The 20,338-nt window shown below is 39.2% G+C and overlaps 1 long non-coding RNA gene across 1 annotated transcript; it reads right to left on the minus strand.

The window, feature by feature from the left end:
* Positions 1-6: 6 nt before the first annotated feature.
* LOC139759838 (uncharacterized) lies at positions 7-19,552 on the minus strand. Its single transcript, XR_011715161.1, has 3 exons — positions 19,398-19,552; positions 18,738-18,881; positions 7-270 (listed from the first exon to the last, which is right to left on the minus strand). It is a non-coding gene; the product is annotated as an uncharacterized lncRNA (long non-coding RNA).
* Between the last annotated feature and the right edge of the window lie 786 nt (positions 19,553-20,338).

The following is a 20,338-nucleotide window of genomic DNA, read 5'->3' on the forward strand; positions in this document are numbered from 1 at the left end:
TTCAGAATCAGCTCTTATTATAAATCTTTACTCACATGTAAACATAAATTTCAGTCTGTCAGTCAGTGGAACCTTTTCTATGCACTCATTCCTCATTCTTCACTGACGAATCTTCCAACTTTTGCCTTAATACAAGCGTGACTGTGCCATCAGGAAGTTTTTTCAAGAAGTTCCAAGCCTCGATGCGTGCCATACCAGTTACATCCACTGTATTCACACTCATCAGCTCGTCTCCAACTTTCATTATGCCACCCTTATCTGCTACATCACCTAAGAAAAAATTTAAGTTTGCTAAGTAATCCATGTGGTGATGAGGTATGATGGCTAGTAAAGCCTATTTGTGGATGATACTGTGTTGTGTGTTGAGAGTGAAGAGGAGGTGCAGAGGGATGTGTTTTATGGTGTGTGTAAGCCATAGGGAGTGAAGGTAAACACACTAAAAGTAAAGTAATGGTGTTTGCAAGGATACAGAGTTAAAGTATAGATATTTGCAAAGCCCAACAGAGTGAAAAAAGAAAGTGTACTAAAAGTTCTGGAGGGAGAGGTGACATAATCTAAGAATTTGGGAGCTATCTTGAGTAAGTTTGGTGATATAGGACAGTTAAGGGTGAGAGCATTACAGGGTACAAGAATCATGGGATCCCTTTAAAGAATAATGAAGAGTACAGGTATAAGAAAGGAAGTGAAGGAAGGATTAAGGGACAGCATAATCCTCCTGACCCTGACCTATGCAGCCAAATAAGGACATGGGATAAGTCAAAGAGCATGTGGAAATGAGTTATTTGATATAAATGTGTGGTGTGACTAGATGGAATATAGACAGTGATTAGAGAGTAAGTGAGAGATTTGGTTCGGCAGGGAATGCAAAGGGATTGAATTGTGAGGTGGTAAAGTGGGTAAAACATAATTTTTTGAGGTGCATTAGGCATACAGAAAGAATGCAAGATGGGGAATTTACAAGGAAAGTGCATGATAGTACAATTAAAGGGGTTGGTGTGAGAGGAAGACCACTTGTACTGCTTTTTAATTTCTATTTGGTAACAGGAACCTCAAAAAAAAAGGGGAGGGGTGAACAGAGTGCAAGAGTAATGGAGGGAGTGGAATGGAGGAAAATGAGTGGAAATGTGTATGCAATGGAGGCATGTAAGGAAAGGGATATGTGGAGACTTTTCCCTTTGCCATCCCCTTCATGGGTGCATCTGGAATGAACAAACATCAGATAGATAGACAGATACATGAATGACTGCAATATAAATACCAAATGAGATATCGAGGCTATATGAAGCAATTGCATTTGTATGCAGGAAGATTATCAAAAGAACTGACTGTATAGATCCACTGTGCAATATGGTAAATGTATAAAACTCTGGTTTGTATATACTTGTATATACTGTTGTATAACATTTCAAATTTGTATACCATTTACATTCACAATCTAATCACTTACTTTATCTGCTACTCTAATATAATAGAAGTACTTTTTTTTATATCATTTCTAAAATGTTTTTTTGCTCAATTTCTTGATATGATCTCCATCTACTTTAACTTTGCATCTCTTGAAGAGCTTTCTCTGTCAACATAAACAGGTTTTTGTGATAAGGTGTCCCCTAATTCTTCTCACTTTTTATATACGGCAAAATTATGGCCATTGACCTCTATCTGTAACTCAGCTGTTATTTAAGATACCATCTTTGTTGCTCTCCTCTGGCCATTTCTTTGTGTTACTTTATATGAGGTTACCAAACATGAGAAGCATATTCTAATTTATGTTCAAACTATATCTCTGGGGAGAGGGGGAGACATAATACTACCAATGTATTTCCTGTGTGTTGTAGAAGTCAACTGAAAAGGGTGGAGGTAAAGGGGCATGGAAATCCTCTCTTCCTGTACTACTATCTTCCAAGAGTAGAAACAGATGAAGGATACAGAGTGGATTTTATCTTGAAGGTTCAGTCATTCATCCCAGACGTTACCACACTGAGGCGGAAAAAGTGAACACACCTTAATCATTTTACATTTACTTGTGTTGAATTTTATCAACCATGTAACTAAACAGCTCTGGATCCTGTCTAAGAAGGTATATTCATCATTCTTTATTTGTCCTAAGAAGCAGACATCATCTGCAAACATATTCTGATACAAGTCCATTCCTTCTGTCAAGCTAAGTACTTATCATGAAAAGCATCTTTTCCATGACAAAGCCCAGCAACACTAAACTGATAACTCCAATCTATTTCAAAAAGTTTTGACATGCATCCTCTGTTCTTTGTGTTAAGATAATATTCTATCAATCAAAAGGATTTTCCTTTTATGCCTGCCTGAAAAATCTAGCCTAATCATCAACCTCATATAAGGTAAGTGTCAAATACCTCCTATTAGTTCATTCATTTACTTTCTGATCATCCTTTTCAACATTTGGCTGGCCAAATCTGTCAGATTCTATTTGTGTGTATGCATTACCTTATATATAGGGGTGTAGTCTGACACTCGTGGGGCCCCAGCTCTTGAACATTTTCTACTACTGTACAATTATTTATTTACCACTCATACACTATAAAATTACTTTTTCATTTATTTATTCATCTATTCTACTTTGTTGCTGTCTCCTGAGTTAACGAGGTAGCGCAAGGAAACAGACGAAAGAATGGCCCAACCCACCCACATACACATGTATATACATACACGTCCACACACGCAAATATACATACCTATACATCTCAATGTACACATATATATACACACACAGACATATACATATATACAGATGTACATAATTCATACTGTCTGCCTTTATCTATTCCCATCGTCACCTCGCCACACATGGAATAACAACCCCCTCCCCCCTCATGTGCGCGAGGTAGCGCTAGAAAAAGACAACAAAGGCCCCATTCGTTCACACTCAGTCTCTAGCTGTCATGTAATAATGCACCGAAACCACAGCTCCCTTTCCACATCCAGGCCCCACAGAACTTTCCATGGTTTACCCGAGACAGCACGTCGACCCCGGTATACTACATCGTTCCAATTCACTCTATTCCTTGCACGCCTTTCACCCTTTTTCATATCTTTAACAATTTGTTTTATCACGTTTCTTGTTTAATTTCATGTTGTCTTATAGTTTTAAACTCATGTCACCCCAACTCCTGAAAATTTTTTGCAATCATACAACTTCTTTAATTTATGTATGCTCTCTACTCTGTTTATCTACCACTCTTATACTATAAGAGTACTTCTTTACATCTTTTTTAACATTTCCTTTTTAATTTCATGTTATGTCCTCTTGTTGCTCTATCTCTACTTCTCTTGAAGAACTGTCTACTGTCCACATCATATTTATTCTGTCTTCCAAGGTGGGCAAGTCTAAAGCCTTTAGCCTTTTCCTGTAACCTAGCTTTCTTAATTCTGGCATCATCTTGTTGCCCTCCTCTGGACCTCTATTAGCTCTGTGTGCTTCTTTATGAACAGCTTGCCAAACATTTCCTTATTTATATACTTGAAAGCTATTCAGAGATTTGCTGGAAAATAAATTGTCTCCTATGGTACTGAATCCCAAGTCATTAATACTTACAGAAACCCCGGACCTTTTTTTTTTTTTCCTTTTTTTTCATACTTGATTACCGTTTCTCGCATTAGCAAGGCAGTAACAGGAAAGAAGACAAAAGGCCACATTCACTTGTATCCATTCTCCAGCTGTCATGTGCAATCCACAACCAGACTCAACAGACCTTTCCATGGTTTACCCCAGCCACTTCACATGCCCTGGTACAGTCCATTGACAGCATGTCGACCCCTGCATACCACATTGTTCCAATTCACTCTATCTCGTGCATGCCTTTCATCTTCCAGCATGTTGAGACCCAAATCCCTCAAAATCTTTTTCACTCAATCCATCCACATCCAATCTGGTCAACCCCTTCTTGTTCCCTTCAATCCTGACACATTTATCCTCTTTGTTAACCTCTCATCACTCATTTTCTCCATATGCTCAAACCATTTCAGCACATCCTCTTCTACTCTCAACAAAATCTTTTTATCATCACACATCTTGTTACTCTTTTATTACTTACTCAATTAAACTACCTCACATCACATAACTTTCTCAAACATTTAACTTTCAGCACTTCCTCTCTCAAACGCACAAACTAATCCATGCCTTGCATCTATATATATTAACATTGTTAGCACTACTATTTCCAGCTACATAATAATATGAAGACTGTGGAAGGTAACGATGAAATGAAGCATTTCTAGGGAGAAATATGAATGACTATATGTATAAAAGGCTTTGAAAAAGAGAGATAGGTAGTTAATATGAATGTGAAGGTGGCATGTGATGAAAATGGCAATAATATCATGAAGACTGTGTGAGGTAAGGATGAAACGCCTTTCTGGAGAGATCTGAATGACTGTATAAATGACTTTGAGGAAAGAAAGGTGGTTGTAATGGGTGATATGAGTGCAAAGGTGGGATGTGATGAAACTGGCAAGATAGTAAATAGGGAGTGTCTGGAGTAAATGAGAATGGAATTTATCTTATGGATATCTGTGCTGAGGGGTTTATTCCTTGCAAACACCTTTTTTCAGTGCAAGATGATCCACAGCTATACATAGAGGAGAAATAATGGAAGAGAAGAACAAAAAGGTTTGAATATGTGGCAGTGGATGAAAGGTCGAGACTGACCATTTTGAGGATCTTGTTGGGAGTGAGGATCATGGAGAAGTGGAGGTAATGGTGTAGGGAAGAAAAAAGAGGTAAAAGTGATGGCAAGTGAAAAGATGACTCAGAAAGAATACAAGGAGGAGTATGAAAAGAGGGTGACTGAAAGTTTGGATGGAAGTGCAGTAAATGTATGGATGCATTCATGTGTGAATGAGTTATTCAAAATGTTTAGAAAAAGACTGTTAAAGGCTCTAGAGTTAGTAGTTGGATAAAAGATAGAGAGGTATACAAATAAAAAAGAATTCTTGACCTATATAACTCATTCCACATCCAAGTTTTGGCTGCATAGGTCAGGATTAGGAGGACTATGCTGTCCCATGATCCTTTCTACACTACCATACTTACAATGCTACCCTTCATTGTTCTATTAAAGGACCCAATGAGTCTTCTTCCTTGTATTGCTCTCTCCTTTATTTTTCCTTCCATATCACCAGACTTACTCAAGATAGCTCTTAAATACTAAAATTCTCTCACTCTTCCAGTCTTTCTCCCCACCATATTTATGCCCAAGTTCACTACACCTACTTCTTTCAACTGCAAATTATATGTTGTCACCATGTTTCCTCTCAAATACTATTACTTTACTTTTACTCATATTTAACTTCAATTGCCCATTCCTACACATATCATAAAACACACTCAACCTTCTGCAACTCCTCTTCATTCTCAACAAACAACACAGTATCATCTGAACACAAGCTTGGTACTAGCACCATACCTCACCACCGCACTCCATCTCCACATCCCATTTCCCTAGATTTGCTTTCATCTATCTTATCACTCTATATATTTTTTTTTTTTTTTTTTTTCTTTGTCGCTGTCTCCCGCATTTGCGAGGTAGCGCAAGGAAACAGACGAAAGAAATGGCCCAACCCACCCCCATACATATGTATATACATACGTCCACACACGCAAATATACATATCTACACAGCTTTCCATGGTTTACCCCAGACGCTTCACATGCCTTGATTCAATCCACTGACAGCACGTCAACCCCGGTATACCACATCGCTCCAATTCACTCTATTCCTTGCCCTCCTTTCACCCTCCTGCATGCTCAGGCCCCAATCACACAAAATCTTTTTCACTCCATCTTTCCACCTCCAATTTGGTCTCCCTCTTCTCCTCGTTCCCTCCACCTCCGACACATATATTCTCTTGGTCAATCTTTCCTCACTCATTCTCTCCATGTGCCCGAACCATTTCAAAACACCCTCTTCTGCTCTCTCAAGCACGCTCTTTTTATTTCCACACATCTCTCTTACCCTTACGTTACTTACTCGATCAAACCACCTCACACCACACACTGTCCTCAAACATCTCATTTCCAGCACATCCATCCTCCTGCGCACAACTCTATCCATAGCCCACGCCTCGCAACCATACAACATTGTTGGAACCACTATTCCTTCAAAAATACTCATTTTCCTTTCCGAGATAATGTTCTCGACTTCCACACATTCTTCAAGGCTCCCAGAATTTTCGCCCCCTCCCCCACCCTATGATCCACTTCCGCTTCCATGGTTCCATCCGCTGCCAGATCCACTCCCAGATATCTAAAACACTTCACTTCCTCCAGTTTTTCTCCATTCAAACTCACCTCCCAATTGACTTGACCCTCAACCCTACTGTACCTAATAACCTTGCTCTTATTCACATTTACTCTTAACTTTCTTCTTTCACACACTTTACCAAACTCAGTCACCAGCTTCTGCAGTTTCTCACATGAATCAGCCACCAGCGCTGTATCATCAGCGAACAACAACTGACTCACTTCCCAAGCTCTCTCATCCCCAAAAGACTTCATACTTGCCCCTCTTTCCAAAACTCTTGCATTCACCTCCCTAACAACCCCATCCATAAACAAATTAAACAACCATGGAGACATCACACACCCCTGCCGCAAACCTACATTCACTGAGAACCAATCACTTTCCTCTCTTCCTACACGTACACATGCCTTACATCCTCGATAAAAACTTTTCACTGCTTCTAACAACTTCCCTCCCACACCATATATTCTTAATACCTTCCACAGAGCATCTCTATCAACTCTATCATATGCCTTCTCCAGATCCATAAATGCTACATACAAATCCATTTGCTTTTCTAAGTATTTCTCACATACATTCTTCAAAGCAAACACCTGATCCACACATCCTCTACCACTTCTGAAACCACACTGCTCTTCCCCAATCTGATGCTCTGTACATGCCTTCACCCTCTCAATCAATACCCTCCCATATAATTTACCAGGAATACTCAACAAACTTATACCTCTGTAATTTGAGCACTCACTCTTATCCCCTTTGCCTTTGTACAATGGCACTATGCACGCATTCTGCCAATCCTCAGGCACCTCACCATGAGTCATACATACATTAAATAACCTTAACAACCAGTCAACAATACAGTCACCCCCTTTTTTAATAAATTCCACTGCAATACCATCCAAAGCTGCTGCCTTGCCGGCTTTCATCTTCCGCAAAGCTTTTACTACCTCTTCTCTGTTTACCAAATCATTTTCCATAACCCTCTCACTTTGCACACCACCTCGACCAAAACACCCTATATCTGCCACTCTATCATCAAACACATTCAACAAACCTTCAAAATACTCACTCCATCTCCTTCTCACATCACCACTACTTGTTATCACCTCCCCATTTGCGCCCTTCACTGAAGTTCCCATTTGCTCCCTTGTCTTACGCACTTTATTTACCTCCTCTATATATATATATATATATATATATATATATTTTTTTTTTTTTTGCTTTGTCGCTGTCTCCCGCGTTTGCGAGGTAGCGCAAGGAAACAGACGAAAGAAATGGCCCAACCCAATCCCCATACACATGTATATACATACGTCCACACACGCAAATATATATACCTACACAGCTTTCCATGGTTTACCCCAGACGCTTCACATGCCTTGATTCAATCCACTGACAGCACGTCAACCCCGGTATACCACATCGCTCCAATTCACTGTATTCCTTGCCCTCCTTTCACCCTCCTGCATGTTCAGGCCCCGATCACACAAAATCTTTTTCACTCCATCTTTCCACCTCCAATTTGGTCTCCCTCTTCTCGTTCCCTCCACCTCCGACACATATATCCTCTTGGTCAATCTTTCCTCACTCATTCTCTCCATGTGACCAAACCATTTCAAAAACACCCTCTTCTGCTCTCTCAACCACGCTCTTTTTATTTCCACACATCTCGCTTACCCTTACGTTACTTATATATATATATATATATATATATATATATATATATATATATATATATATATATATATATATTTTTTTTTTTTTTTTTTTTTTTCATACTATTCGCCATTTCCCGCGATAGCGAGGTAGCATTAAGAACAGAGGACTGGGCCTTTGAGGGAATATCCTCACCTGGCCCCCTTCTCTGTTCCCTCTTTTGGAAAATTAAGAAAAAAAACGAGAGGGGAGGATTTCCAGCCCCCCGCTCCCTTCCCTTTTAGTCGCCTTCTACGACACGCAGGGAATACATGGGAAGTATTCTTTCTCCCCTATCCCCAGGGATATATATATATATATATATATATATATATATATATATATATATATATATATATATATATATATATATTTTTCTTTTTTTTTAAACTATTCGCCATTTCCCGCATTAACGAGGTAGCGTTAAGAACAGAAGACTGGGCCTTTTTTGGAATATCCTCACCTGGCCCCCTCTGTTCCTTCTTTTGGAAAATTAAGAAAAAAAAAAGAAAAAAAAAAACGAGAGGGGAGGATTTCCAGCCCCCCGCTCCCTACCCTTTTAGTCGCCTTCTACGACACGCAGGGAATACGTGGGAAGTATTCTTAATCCCCTAACCCCAGGGATAATATATATATATATATATATATATATATATATATATATATATGGAAAAAGGTGAGAACAATGGAAGTAAGGGGAGTGGGGGAGGAATGGGATGTATTTAGGGAATCAGTGATGGATTGCGCAAAAGATGCTTGTGGCATGAGAAGAGTGGGAGGTGGGTTGATTAGAAAGGGTAGTGAGTGGTGGGATGAAGAAGTAAGAGTATTAGTGAAAGAGAAGAGAGAGGCATTTGGACGATTTTTGCAGGGAAAAAATGCAATTGAGTGGGAGATGTATAAAAGAAAGAGACAGGAGGTCAAGAGAAAGGTGCAAGAGGTGAAAAAAAGGGCAAATGAGAGTTGGGGTGAGAGAGTATCATTAAATTTTAGGGAGAATGAAAAGATGTTCTGGAAGGAGGTAAATAAAGTGCGTAAGACAAGGGAGCAAATGGGAACTTCAGTGAAGGGCGCAAATGGGGAGGTGATAACAAGTAGTGGTGATGTGAGAAGGAGATGGAGTGAGTATTTTGAAGGTTTGTTGAATGTGTTTGATGATAGAGTGGCGGATATAGGGTGTTTTGGTCGAGGTGCTGTGCAAAGTGAGAGGGTTAGGGAAAATGATTTGGTAAACAGAGAAGAGGTAGTGAAAGCTTTGCGGAAGATGAAAGCCGGCAAGGCAGCAGGTTTGGATGGTATTACAGTGGAATTTATTAAAAAAGGGGGTGACTGTATTGTTGACTGGTTGGTAAGGTTATTTAATGTATGTATGACTCATGGTGAGGTGCCTGAGGATTGGCGGAATGCGTGCATAGTGCCATTGTACAAAGGCAAAGGGGATAAGAGTGAGTGCTCAAATTACAGAGGTATAAGTTTGTTGAATATTCCTGGTAAATTATATGGGAGGGTATTGATTGAGAGGGTGAAGGCATGTACAGAGCATCAGATTGGGGAAGAGCAGTGTGGTTTCAGAAGTGGTAGAGGATGTGTGGATCAGGTGTTTGCTTTGAAGAATGTATGTGAGAAATACTTAGAAAAGCAAATGGATTTGTATGTAGCATTTATGGATCTGGAGAAGGCATATGATAGAGTTGATAGAGATGCTTTGTGGAAGGTATTAAGAATATATGGTGTGGGAGGAAAGTTGTTAGAAGCAGTGAAAAGTTTTTATCGAGGATGTAAGGCATGTGTACGTGTAGGAAGAGAGGAAAGTGATTGGTTCTCAGTGAATGTAGGTTTGTGGCAGGGGTGTGTGATGTCTCCATGGTTGTTTAATTTGTTTATGGATGGGGTTGTTAGGGAGGTAAATGCAAGAGTTTTGGAAAGAGGGGCAAGTATGAAGTCTGTTGGGGATGAGAGAGCTTGGGAAGTGAGTCAGTTGTTGTTCGCTGATGATACAGCGCTGGTGGCTGATTCATGTGAGAAACTGCAGAAGCTGGTGACTGAGTTTGGAAAAGTGTGTGGAAGAAGAAAGTTAAGAGTAAATGTGAATAAGAGCAAGGTTATTAGGTACAGTAGGGTTGAGGGTCAAGTCAATTGGGTGGTGAGTTTGAATGGAGAAAAACTGGAGGAAGTGAAGTGTTTTAGATATCTGGGAGTGGATCTGGCAGCGGATGGAAACTTGGAAGCGGAAGTGGATCATAGGGTGGGGGAGGGGGCGATAATCCTGGGGGCCTTGAAGAATGTGTGGAAGTCGAGAACATTATCTCGGAAAGCAAAAATGGGTATGTTTGAAGGAATAGTGGTTCCAACAATGTTGTATGGTTGCGAGGCGTGGGCTATGGATAGAGTTGTGCGCAGGAGGATGGATGTGCTGGAAATGAAATGTTTGAGGACAATGTGTGGTGTGAGGTGGTTTGATCGAGTGAGTAACGTAAGGGTAAGAGAGATGTGTGGAAATAAAAAGAGCGTGGTTGAGAGAGCAGAAGAGGGTGTTTTGAAGTGGTTTGGGCACATGGAGAGGATGAGTGAGGAAAGATTGACCAAGAGGATATATGTGTCGGAGGTGGAGGGAACAAGGAGAAGAGGGAGACCAAATTGGAGGTGGAAAGATGGAGTGAAAAAGATTTTGTGTGATCTGGGCCTGAACATGCAGGAGGGTGAAAGGAGGGCAAGGAATAGAGTGAATTGGAGCGATGTGGTATACCGGGGTTGACGTGCTGTCAGTGGATTGAATCAAGGCATGTGAAGCGTCTGGGGTAAACCATGGAAAGCTGTGTAGGTATGTATATTTGCGTGTGTGGACGTATGTATATACATGTGTATGGGGGGGGTTGGGCCATTTCTTTCGTCTGTTTCCTTGCGCTACCTCGCAAACACGGGAGACAGCGACAAAGTATGATATAATATAAAATAATATATATATATATATATATATATATATATATATATATATATATATATATATATATATATATATATATATTATATATATATATATATATATATATTTTTTTTTTTTTTTTTCAAACTATTCGCCATTTCCCGCGTTAGCGAGGTAGCGTTAAGAACTGAGGACTGGGCCATTGAGGGAATATCCTCACCTGGCCCCCTTCTCTGTTCCTTCTTTTGGAAAATATATATATATATATATATATATATATATATATATATATATATATATATATATATATATATATATATATATATATTTATATATATATATATATATATATACATATATATATATATATATATATATATATATATATATATATATATATATTTTTTTTTTTTTTTTTCTTTTTTTTGCTTTGTCGCTGTCTCCCGCGTCTGCAAGGTAGCGCAAGGAAACAGACGAAAGAAATGGCTCAACCCACCCCCATACACATGTATATACATACACATCCACACACGCAAATATACATACCTACACAGCTTTCCATGGTTTACCCCAGACGCTTCACATGCCCTGATTCAATCCACTGACAGCACGTCAACCCAGGTATACCACATCGATCAAATTCACTCTATTCCTTGCCCTCCTTTCACCCTCCTGCATGTTCAGGCCTCGATCACACAAAATCTTTTTCACTCCATCTTTCCACCTCCAATTTGGTCTCCCACTTCTCCTCGTTCCCTCCACCTCCGACACATATATCCTCTTGGTCAATCTTTCCTCACTCGTTCTCTCCATGTGTCCAAACCATTTCAAAACACCCTCTTCTGCTCTCTCAACCATGCTCTTTTTATTTCCACACATCTCTCTTACCCTTACGTTACTTACTCGATCAAACCACTTCACACCACACATTGTCCCCAAGCATCTAATTTCCAGCACATCCACCCTCCTGCGCACAACTCTATCCATAGCCCATGCCTCGCAACCATACAAAATTGTTGGAACCACTGTTCCTTCAAACATACCCATTTTTCCTTTCCGAGATAATGTTCTCGACTTCCACACATTCTTCAAGGCTCCCAGGATTTTCGCCCCCTCCCCCACCCTATGATCCACTTCCGCTTCCATGGTTCCATCCGCTGCCAGATCCACTCCCAGATATCTAAAACACTTTACTTCCTCCAGTTTTTCTCCATTCAAACTTACCTCCCAATTGACTTGACCCTCAACCCTACTGTACCTGATAACCTTGCTCTTATTCACATTTACTCTTAATGTTCTTCTTTGACACACTTTACCAAACTTAGTCACCAGCTTCTGCAGTTTATCACATGAATCAGCCACCAGCGCTGTATCATCAGCGAACAACAACTGACTCACTTCCCAAGCTCTCTCATCCACAACAGACTTCATACTTGCCCCTCTTTCCAAAACTCTTGCATTCACCTCCCTAACAACCCCATCCATAAACAAATTACACAACCATGGAGACATCACACACCCCTGCCGCAAACCTACATTCACTGAGAACCAATCACTTTCCTCTCTTCCTACACGTACACATGTCTTACATCCTCGATAAAAACTTTTCACTGCTTCTAACAACTTGCCATATATTCTTAATACCTTCCACAGAGCATCTCTATCAACTCTATCATATGCCTTCTCCAGATCCATAAATGCTACATACAAATCCATTTGCTTTTCTAAGTATTTCTCACATACATCCTCCGACACATATATCCTCTTGGTCAATCTTTCCTCACTCATTCTCTCCATGTGACCAAACCATTTCAAAACACCCTCTTCTGCTCTCTCAACCACGCTCTTTTTATTTCCACACATCTCTCTTACCCTTACGTTACTTACTCGATCAAACCACCTCACACCACACATTGTCCTCAAACATCTCATTTCCAGCACATCCATCCTCCTGCGCACAACTCTATCCATAGTCCACGCCTCGCAACCATACAACATTGTTGGAACCACTATTCCTTCAAACATACCCATTTTTGCTTTCCGAGATAATGTTCTCGACTTCCACACATTCTTCAAGGCTCCCAGAATTTTCGCCCCCTCCCCCACCCTATGATCCACTTCCGCTTCCATGGTTCCATCCGCTGCCAGATCCACTCCCAGATATCTAAAACACTTCACTTCCTCCAGTTTTTCTCCATTCAAACTCACCTCCCAATTGACTTGACCCTCAACCCTACTGTACCTACTAACCTTGCTCTTATTCATATTTACTCTTAACTTTCTTCTTTCACACACTTTACCAAACTCAGTCACCAGCTTCTGCAGTTTCTCACATGAATCAGCCACCAGCGCTGTATCATCAGCGAACAACAACTGACTCACTTCCCAAGCTCTCTCATCCCCAACAGACTTCATACTTGCCCCTCTTTCCAAAACTCTTGCATTCACCTTCCTAACAACCCCATCCATAAACAAATTAAACAACCATGGAGACATCACACACCCCTGCCGCAAACCTACATTCACTGAGAACCAATCACTTTCCTCTCTTCCTACACGTACACATGCCTTACATCCTCGATAAAAACTTTTCACTGCTTCTAACAACTTGCCTCCCACACCATATATTCTTAATACCTTCCACAGAGCATCTCTATCAACTCTATCATATGCCTTCTCCAGATCCATAAATGCTACATACATATATATATATCTTTCTTTCTTTTAAACTATTTGCCATTTCCCGCGTTAGCGAGGTAGCGTTCAGAACAGAGGACTGGGACTTATTTTTTTTTTTTTAATTTTCCAAAAGAAGGATATTCCATATATATATATATATATATATATATATATATATATATATATATATATATATATATATATATATATATATATATATATTTTTTTTTTTTTTTTTTTTTTTTTTATACTTTGTTGCTGTCTCCCACGTTTGCGAGGTAGCGCAAGGAAACAGACGAAAGAAATGGCCCAACCCCTCCCCCATACACATGTACATACACACGTCCACACACGCAAATGACATCACAAAGACCTGCCTCACACCCACATGTATACCAAAACTTTCACTCAACTTTCCATCCACTCCGACACTTACATTTGCTAATCTACAGAAGCCTTTCACACCATCCAACAGTTGTCCCCCTACCCCATATATCCTTAACATATCCTGTAAAGTATTCCACTGAACTCTGTAATACTCTTTCTCCAGACCTATAAAAGCTGAATACAGCATCTTACTTTTCACTAAATACTTCTGTGCAGTCATTTTCACCACAACTGCCTGATCCATACATCCCTTACGTTTCTCAAAACCCCCATGCTTCTCACTTATTCACCATACATTCACTTCCATCATTCAATCTATCAACACTTATGCTCACACATATTTCCTAGTATACTTAACAGACATTCCCTATGACTGCTACATGCATCCTTAGCACCATTTCTTCTTTGAATAAAAAAAAGGAACAGTCATACCTTTCACTCAATCCTTAGGCACAATCCTCTATTTCCATGCTAAATGACATATCAAATGCATCCACTCTATCATATTTTCTTAACACTTCAGTATTTCAGCCATACTCCTTTCTAATACAGGTGCCTATCCTACATTCAACCACATTAGTGTCCTTTTTGCTTCCCCCCTTGCAATAGACCCATAATTGTATCCTTTACCTTTTCTCATCTATACTCACACATGTAACAACTGCTGCCTCATCTTCTCCCACATTCATCATTTCTTCAAAATGCTCTTTTCACCTTTCTTTCACAATCTCCTCATTTTGAGTCAGCAACTCCCCATATTGACTTCTCACATTAACATATCCATCCTTACATCCACCTCTTTCCTTTTTTGCCTACCTCAAGTACAATTTCTTATTTTTCCAAAAATTTTCCCTCAACTTTGTTCCAAAATCTTTATCTACACCTTCTTTGTTTTCCTCCATCAGCTTAACATAATGCTTACACATCTTATATTCTTCCCTCCTCTGCACTTCAACTGGTACATTCCCTTCAAACAATCTACCATATGCCTTTTTCTTCTCTTCCACAGCATTTCTATTTTCATCTGTCCACAATACATTTCTCTTTTTATTATTCTTATATCTCACAATATTGTATCCAACTACTACTTCTACAACCTTCAACATTCTTTCTCGAAACATATCAAACAACTCATTCACACATGACTGTATCCATACATTTACTGCACTATCTTCTCAATCTGATAAAGTACTCTTTATCTGATTATCTAATTCTCAAGAATTTAGGAAAAAGCTTTGGATTTTCATCTTCCTTATCAATAATAATCTTTTCAAAACTTCTATATTCTTTCTTTCTTATTTTGCTACACTTATTCCTTGCTCTCTTATACCTTGTAAAGTTGGCTGGCTGCACATCTCTGAACTATCTATTTTTGACATTTTTGATTAGAACATTCTTCCTCCTCTCTCCTGACCTTCCCTCTGTACTTGAGGCTAGAGGTACTCACGTTCTCACTCTTTTATTGTAAATTCTATCACAACACCCTGATCTATGTTAGTGCTGAAATTCTTAAGTTCTATGATGTTTCCAAGGATATATTCCCTCAAGTCTTGTCTCATCTCTGCTCTTTCAACTTCCTCATTCACCACATATTCAAACTCAGTATTACCTGATTACTTTTTCCCCTCTTGCAATAGGCCCATAATTGTATCCTTTACCTTTTATCATCTATACTCACACATGTAACAACTGCTGCCTCATGGATATTTTCAGTATCCATGCAAGCCTGTGTAAAGACAAGATGAGGGTGAATGAGGGTGAATCAATCCCTCTCATCCCAGTACATATGGGATATTTTCATGTACTGTAAGAGCTTGTCTCCATAATTCCCTGTCACCATGAGAATTCAAATCCAGTCTTATAACTGAAATCACCCCATCATAACTACTTTATTCTTTAAGGAGTGCATGTTTTACTGCTTATGTACCATCCTGATTGTTCTTTCATTGTTGACATTGTATATTTGCTTTGGATCGTTACTCTTTCCCGAAACTTAAGGTTATCTCTAATCAAAAGAGACAAATATCTTTTTTCTTTGTCTTCTCTTTCCCTCTTACTATCATGTACCCCTATACACAGAAATGGTGACATTTCATCAACATGTTAAGATTTGTTTGCACAACAATATCAGGTGCATTTTCCCTCATACAATCCTTTAATTTTAGCTCTTTAACCAATCCATTAGCAATATCCTCAGTCTACAATTACAATTGCCTTATAATACTGACCTGTCTACAGCACTGCCTCATTTAGCCTCCAGTTTTTTTGCCATCTGACATTGTTCTTTGCTTTTTTAGCCTCTCTTTCCATGGCCTATCAAGCATCATAAACACTCTACTGATTTCCACCTTGTTTTTGAGGTTCTTAGCCTGTCTTAGTACCTCCTGGTTAGAAAACATCAAATCATTAATCCACATGAATGGTTGTCCCTTCATGTATTAATTATAACCACCACTTTCTCTTTCCTTTATTAGAGATTGTGTGTGTGTGTGTGTGTTGTAAAGGGAGGGAGTCTTAAACTTGAAGTTTCTCTACTATCGTACAACATTTCAAATTTCTATATCCTGTCCACATTCATCACATCTTATTTCAGTTAATTCCATTCATCCACCATTCATACTATAAAAGTAATTCTTTACATCATTTTTAACATATTTCTTGATTAATTTTATGTTATACTTTCTGGTTGTCCTATCCCTACATCTTTCAAATAACTTTAGTCTTCATCAATCTAATTGATAACTTATAGGTTGTAATCAATTCACTCCTCACTCTTCTCTCTTCCATAGTGGGTAAATTTACAGCCAGCCTTTCCCTGTAACTCAGCTCTCCTATTTCTGGTACCATCTTTGTTATCCTCCTCTGGACCTTTATCAGCTCTTTGTGATGAAACTTAAGAAGCAAATTCTAATTTTGGCTTTCTGTATGACGTGAGCAGGTTGCTAAATAGTTCAGTAAGTTGTAGTTGGTAAGCAGTCACCAACCAGGGAGGTAAATTACCATTAATATCCACCTGGTATCGGAATGGATAGTGATGCCTACAGAGTAAACCTGTAGTTGTCAAGCTGCACTTCTCTGACTCAGCTAACTGTCATTTTTTTTTGCCTCACAACACGCGTGGAATGCTGGCATTCTGTGCACAATAATACAATCCCTCCTTGTTACTCATAACACTTGATAACACCTAACTCACACAACTCATTTTTCATAAGTCTTGACTCGCCTGGGGTGAGCACTATGCACTAGCCCTGCTTTTCAGTAAAAACAGTAGGAGCAATAGAAAGAAGTAACGGGTAGGAACATTTGCAGAAGCATTGGGTAAAGCATCGAGTAGAAGTGGTAGGTAGGAACATTTGGTAAAAGTAGTACATTAAAACATTAGGTAAAAGTAGTACATTCAAATATTAGGCAGGAACATCAGGTAGACACACTAGGTAGGAGAAGTTGGCAGGATCGTTAGATAGGAGCCTTTGAGAACACTACACCACAGTTGTCCTCTGCCCTTAATCTGTTAAGGGTATGGCAGGACTAGAGTGCACCAGTTGTGGAGACTCTTTCGCTGGGAATTCCCGAAGGAAAGAGGCATCAGAGATACTGATAGATAGAGAACTAAATTGTTCCTTACCACTATACACTAAAGTTATTCTAATATTTGCCAACAGACAGTGTGTCTCCTTTACTAATGTCCTAATATGAGACTCTAGCAACAGGTTGGGGATTATGTTGACCCTCAAGTCACTCTCACACACAGAATCCTTAAGCATATTTCTGTAAGATAATGATCATATGGAGGCTTTCTTTCAATTTGTTTTCATCCTCAGTACTTTATATGTGCTTAGGGTGAATTTCATCAAACATGTACCAAAACATCTATGGAGTCAGTCTCATTGTAAGTAGATGAAATCCTCAATGTTTTAAACTTTCATCATGATCTTTGCATCTTAGCAAATATACTCAGGTAGGAGTCCATCCTTTCAGACAAGTCATTCACATACATTTGGAAGAGTACTAGTTTCAGAAGAGAAACCAAACCACTCTTCTTGTTTTGAGAGGGCTCTTCTAATGTGTCCAGGCCTTATGAGAGGGGAGGGCAAATAAAGGTGCTGCCTTAAGGCTCTAAGTCAGCTGAGGGGCCTGATCCTGAGCTGTCCTCATTCCAAATACCACTTAATCTAATTTCAAATGTAGGTGAAAACCTTGTCCCTATTTCATCATTGATGAAAGAATGTTTGCATATAAAAAGGTTCTGTAGAAGTGTTTGTGATACAGCCTTCAACATCAAAAAAAAAGTGCTGATGAAGAGTTTGGATTGCAATCCATATTCTGCTATGTAAAACTGATTCACATTGTATGGTCTCTTCTCTGAAAAAATTCACTTAGCACAGCAAAGGAAGATTGCACTTACATGAATGGACTTTATTTGGATTTTATAATTATGTCAACAGGATGTAAAACAGACGGGAGAGAAAAGAATGATGCTTGGTTATGTGAGATTGTTATAAGGTTATGCATTGCTAACTTACAGAAATTTTAATAAAATTTGAATATAAAGGTTTGCCTGTACATATGCAATGATTAAATCAGTTTTCTGATTTAGGTACTGCTGGAAATACAAAAAAAGATTACTGGCTTATTGACCACATTAATGGTCACATACTAAAGGCTTAAGATTGTGTTTATTATCAGAGTTAGGAAAGTCCTGGGTGCAGGGAGATTTTGAAAACCTTGAAAGAGTTTTTCTCTTGATATTACTAACTTAATGAAATGCTTTAACTTACCACTAAATATCTTTTTGACAGTCAGAGGGCGGTCACCCATTGGAGAATCTTTGCCACCTTCCAGGGAGAAGCCAAGACCAGCACCATCTTTCATTAAGGTAATGGTAAGTGGGGGTCCTCTTGGAAATAATGTTGCTGCAGTATCTACAAAAAGAAAAAAAATCATTGATCTTTAAGTCTTTATCATACTATGAGTGATAGGAAGGGCACTGGGTAGTGGAAGTACTGAGGCAGTTATGGATTCCAGGTGTAAGAAATGAGGGTTAAAGAATATCTGAATTAAGTGCATCAACAGGTATGTGGTCTCTTGGAAGAATTAGGGCTCATTGAGGCTTATGCACATGTGGTTTCTGCATTAAAAACTCCAAGGCAGGTGCTTGGCAGACAAATATTGGTGACAGACGACATAACTGGCATCATTCATAATGCTGCCAAAAAACATAGGCATTTCTTCAAACTGTATAAGTCAGTGTGCTTGGTCATGGTAGAAAGAGTAGTGTAATACCTGCAGGCTGCAGCCATGCCATTCTGATCCATTAATTATGATGATATTCTCTCTGGATATAGCTCATATCAACTACTACTACTACTACTACTACTGCTGCTACTATTTTGTACTATATAGTCACAGTTCAACTTAAAGCTGTGACATATATATACCTGGTGAGATTATATTCTGATTATGAAGTCTTCCTCATGGCTTTTTGGTCGTCCAGTGAGTACTCTTTCCTCATCATGACTCATGCTTGACTTTATCATGACTGGCTCTCCTTATTCTCATTTACTGTGCGTGTGTGTGTGTGTGTGTGTGTGTGTTTGACTGCTCTGATTATTTGTGCGTTACGAAGAGATGATTTTATATTTGCGTTGCTCAAACTTTTAGCCACACACACACACACACACACACACCAGGTAGCACAAGGAAACAGATGAAGAAAGGCCATATCCGCTCACATCTATACACAAGCTGTTATATGTAATGCACCGAAACCACAACTCCCTATCCGCATCCAGGCCTCACAGACCTTTCCATGGTTTACCCTAGACGTTTTACATGCCCTGATTCAGTCCGTTGACAGCACGTCGACCCCGGTATACCACATCGTTCCAGTTCACTCTATTCCTTACACACCTTTCTCTCCTGCAGTTTCAGGCCCTGATCGTTCGAAATATTTTTCACTCAGTCACTTTATTCCCTTCATTCATAACTGGTAAACTATATAAGTATTTCTTTAAAAATTTTCTAACGTTTCTTATTGTAATTTCATGTTATGTAGGTTGGTTGCTTTGTACCTACATCTCCCGAAGACCTGGTCATCGTCCACGTAATCGATCTGGTTTAAGAACTTGATTATAACAAGGTCACCCTCACTCTTATCTCTACTAAGATACGCTAATCTAAAACCTCCAGCATTTCCCCGTAATTCATCTCTTTTGACTCTGGAACCATCTTTTTTACCTCCTCTGGACTTGGTTGGTGTTTGTGCTTCTTCAGGCGTGTGTAATTACCTGTTTGTACTGCAAGGGAGGAGTTTAACACTCGTAGGGCCCCATCTCTTCCTTACTGTTGTTTGTTAATAATGATAATGATGAAAATACTA

This window comes from Panulirus ornatus, chromosome 3 (assembly GCF_036320965.1).
Source record: "Panulirus ornatus isolate Po-2019 chromosome 3, ASM3632096v1, whole genome shotgun sequence".
NCBI lineage: Eukaryota > Metazoa > Arthropoda > Malacostraca > Decapoda > Palinuridae > Panulirus > Panulirus ornatus.